The sequence below is a fragment of the Nicotiana tabacum genome, chromosome 18 (genome assembly GCF_000715075.1).
Source record: "Nicotiana tabacum cultivar K326 chromosome 18, ASM71507v2, whole genome shotgun sequence".
Classification (NCBI taxonomy): domain Eukaryota; kingdom Viridiplantae; phylum Streptophyta; class Magnoliopsida; order Solanales; family Solanaceae; genus Nicotiana; species Nicotiana tabacum.
In genome coordinates this window covers 152,604,626-152,609,318 of record NC_134097.1, presented here as the reverse complement: position 1 = coordinate 152,609,318, position 4,693 = coordinate 152,604,626, and the positions used below count along the sequence as shown (strand labels likewise).

The window sequence follows — 4,693 nt, the reverse complement described above, 5'->3', positions numbered from 1 at the left end:
GGCATATTTGCCAGCTGAGACCAAGTTTTGTCCTTATAGAATTGAACATAGGCAGTGTTACAGATCATTGGAAGAATACAAATCAGTGTTATCAAAGGCGAAAAGCGCAGAAAAACTCTAAGCGTCCATTGGGGCATTAAGCGCAAAGCACAAATACAGTATGGGCTTTAATGAAAAAGGGCGCAAGGGAGAAAAAAATACAAATAGGTATGCATTGTCCAAGACTAATAATTATAATCATGAATAATAAATATATGGACAAAGAAATTGAAAACAATTATGACAAAGTGAAATATCAATTGTTTCGTGTCGCCTCTTCAGGATTACACACATTGGCAAGGAAAAGTATGTCTTAGAGCGTTGATGACGATACTAAAGCGCCCACTAAGCGAGGCGAAGTGCTCAACATGTTTTGAGTCTCACTTCAGGGCTTAAGCGAGCTTTAAACGCGCCTTTGATAACACATATATAAATCAGATCATAAGAATGAAAACATGAAAAGAAAAATAGGTTTTTTGATGAATTACATTAACAATAAACAAAAAAATAGAACAAATATTAATTTAAAAAACGTTATACTATTAATGCATGTAATAGTTTTTCTGGTGATCCAAAAATGTTCTTCCTCATACAAAATGCAGCATTAAGAAACTCACCCATGGCTATAATTGAAGAACCCTTTAAACCTTCTTTAGTAGTAATAAAAGCATTGTGAATCATCTCTTTCACCATTAAAGCTCTTTTTCTCATCTCCTTTCCTTATGTTTCCTTCATAAAATCTCAATTTTCCTCACTATCTCCTTATGTTTTATATCAGAGCTAATTACTACTCCACTAGCCATTATTCTAACACAAACTTTAAGATCTTCCTCTAACATCTTTGCATTAAAAGACTGCTTTACTCCCATTGGCCATCCAAGAATTGGAACTCCATTTGTAAGAGCTTTCATTACTGAATTCCATCCACAATGACTCAAAAAGCCGCCAATTGATTTATGTGACAAAATCTCCATTTGTGGTGCCCATTGTTGGACTATAAGTCCTTTTTCTATATTTAATTCTTGGTAACCACTCATTTTATTGATTAATATTTGATGAGTTCCTATTTATCCATATGAAATTTACCCCACTAGATTCAAGTGCTCTGCCTAAGTTTTCTGTTTGTGACTCTGTTAATGTACATTGAGAATCAAATGCTACATAAAGAACTGAATTTGGAGATTTGGAGTCAAGATAATTTGCACAAATCTTTGAAATACTTTCTGCTTCTGATGATTTTCCAGCTCTTGCTTTGCTACCAAATGATGAAACAATTGGTCCTATTGTCCATATTGGACAAGGGAATTGCTTTTTATAATAATCCAACCCCATCAAATCCATATCCTCCACTGTATTAAACAACATTCCATCGGTCTCTAGCCATTCTTGAAACATGGTCTGAGGAAATGGCATAGGTTCTGTAAAAAACGTAATTAGTAAATGTAAAAAACACTAACATTTCGTAATTTCTATAGTACAATGTATTTTGTTGCTAAGAATATTAAGAGTTGAACTATTGAGTTTAAACCTTGAATCTACCGTTACCTGTAATGGCTCTAATATCTTCAGTCAATTCTTTAACAAGAAGCTTATAATTTTTGAAACCAGGAAGAAAATATTCATCATCTAATTTTTTTTCCTACACGAGGAAGATTTATCCAAGTTGAATGATAAGCCCCCATACCAAAACATCCATTAGCATTGAATATAACATGAAAAATTCCAAATGTATGAGCAATTTTAGCTGTCCATGAAAAGAACATGTCTGAAATGACACAAAGTGGTGGCCTAGAGCAATTTTCTTCAAGAAAAAGATTGGACATGATTTTAGTGAAGGCTGGTTTGAGAGAGGGAGTGGATTCGAGGAATCGGATGAAGAGCGAAAGTGGCAGATTCTCGGTGGATTCAGTGTTGGGAGGGAGGCCGTGGAATGTGCAATCGTAAGGAATTTCAAGAAGACGAATGAAGGAATGTGGTGGAATAGATGGTCGGCGTTTCATGATATTGAGAGAGGTGGTGATGAAGGTTATGGAATAACCTTTTTCCTGCTCTAGTTTGAGAGCTAATGCTAAAAATGGGATGAAATGGCCTTGTGCCATTAATGGAAACATTACTATGTTTTCTCTTTTTTGTGCCATTGACAAGAGTGTATAGAAGAAACTATAGCTCTGTGTGTGAGAGAGAAAATATAGAGAGTTTGAGTATAGTTCTTGGACTAAGATATATAGAGGCCATGAAGTAAGTTTTTAAGCTTTATCTCTTTGAATTTCTTGAATTATGATCTGCTATCATTATCAAGTCTTTTTTTAATTCTCAATACAAGACAGATTTTTGGAAACCATGTGAATATATTCTTAACAGACTATCAATTCCAAAATGAAGAATATAGTTTAACATTTTGGGCAGGTATTTGTCTTACTTGATTCTTCTTTAAATAATAACAACTTGATCAAGATAATGTATGGAAATTGACATAGTAGTTGAAATATCTAAACTTGTATTGTTTAAATACAAGGCAAAATACATATTATACCCATCGACCTTGTACTCAAATCCCTCTTACACACTTCTTAAATACGGGAATAGTATTACATACCAAAACTTTTAAAAGTGTGTCAATTACACACCTCTTTTTCCATGTGTCACACGCGTATATTACACATAAAAAGGCGCGTAAAACTAAAAAATTCACGTGAAATTAGGTTTTTTATTTTTTTATTTTCCCCTTTTTTTAACTATTTTCTTTTCAAATTAAAGAAAACAAATATAACCCATGTCTTCTTCCCCAACCCTAAACCCTAGTGTTCCCCCTCCCCCCAAATTTCGTCTTCTTCCCCAACCCCCATCCTAGTTTTATCTACCCCTTATGTTTCGTTTCTCCAATCCCCATGACTAAGAAGAAAAAACAAAGAAGAATATAGGAGCTATTGTACAAATCACCATTATTGACTTTTTGAAAAAATTTAAAAATTTAATTGTGTCTTGTTGATTTTGGTATTCCATGACCTAGAAAATTAGTTTGAATTCGTGATTATTGTTGAGTAAAAATTTGCTTAGGTAATTAATTTTGATAAAATTTAAAAAACGCCATTAACAAGTTTGAAGCTTTGGGTTTGAGCTTGAATTTGAAATTTGTATAAGGATTTGTGATGGATGTTATTAAAACTTGTTAAAAATCATCAAAGAATTGGAACTATAGTTAGGGAAGAAGGTTCTTGCGGTGGAAGGGTTGGTGATAGTATGGTGGCGGAGGAGAAGATGATGGGGTTGGGAAGATGAGAAGGGAGGAGGGGGGAGGGGTTTTTTTTCTGTTTTTTCTTTGGGAAGATGAGAAGAGGAGGTTTTAAGGAGGGGGGGCAGAGGTTTTTTTTTCAAATTTTTTTCTCTCGATTTGACACGTGTCAAATGCTGATTAGCGCGTGTAAGAGCAATCTTTAAGAAGATGTGGTCAAACACCGAAGTGGTGTGTAATTGACATACCTTTAAAAGTTTTGGTGTGTAATATTATTTCCGTATTTAAGAGGTGTGTAAGAGAGATTTGGGGATAAGGTCGATGAGTAAAGTATATATTTTGCCTAAATACAATACAATCAAGTATTGTATAAAGCTGAATATGCTCCATATAGTTAAGTTTATATGCAACTATTTTTTGGAAGCAGCTGTAGGATAAATTTAAAACAAAGACCTATACATGTTGCAGAAGCATATTCGGCTTTATTTAAAGTCAAAATAGCACGGACTAGCCATTTTTCGGACTGGTAATAAAAAAATAGCCAACATTTGCGAAGTCATTAAAAAATAGCCACTGTTTTGCTGAAACACGGAAAAGTTCCAGCATGATATGCGGGATTATGGAGCTCCTGCATATAAACTTCTAGCATATTATGTTGGAACTCTAGGACACAGAAAGTTTCAGCATGATATGCGGGATTATGGAGCTCATGCATATAAACTTCTAGCATATTATGTTGGAAGCTCATATGTAAAAAATTCGAACTCCAACATATTATGCTGGAATATTTTCGGAATTTTAACAGTGTTTTTGTTCAGATTTTATCTTTACATGAAAAGTGGCCAAATTTCAATTACTTTTTGAAATTGTGGCTATTTTGCAGTTACCAGTTATAAATCTGGCTATTTTTGAAATTAACCCTTTTTTTAAGTGTACAATTATTTTGCACCATCATGTTAAATTATCTATGATATTAGGTTACTGTATGTAACAAGCATGATCTGGAAATCTGAAAAAATATTGTATAGTAAATAACCTACGGGGCATTTGCATCTATACCCGCTTTTTAGGTCACGTTTTAACTTGTGTCCGCTTTGCAAAAAAAATTGCAAGCGCACCCACTTTTTCGCGTAACTTTAGCATACGGGACTGAAGTAGCAAAGGCAATCACGCAAAACTTTAACATTCTAGTAGACGGACCTGAAGTAGCAAGTGAGCTGAAGTTTTTGTTTGTAATTGCTGAATGAAGTTTTGTTCTCTATTTGTTGAAGTTTTTGTTTGTAAATTGCTGAACTTAAGCATAGTAGATGAAGTTTTGTTCTCTATTTGCTGAAGTTTTTGATGAAGTTTTGTTCTCTATTTGCTGAAGTTTTTGTTTGTAATTACTGAACTTAAGCATAGTAGCTGAAGTTTTGTTCTCTA

The 4,693-nt window shown here is 33.8% G+C and overlaps 1 pseudogene; it reads right to left on the bottom strand.

Moving 5' to 3' along the window:
• Positions 1–573: 573 nt before the first annotated feature.
• Positions 574–2,194, bottom strand: LOC107805123 (UDP-glycosyltransferase 92A1-like; annotated as a pseudogene).
• Positions 2,195–4,693: the final 2,499 nt, after the last annotated feature.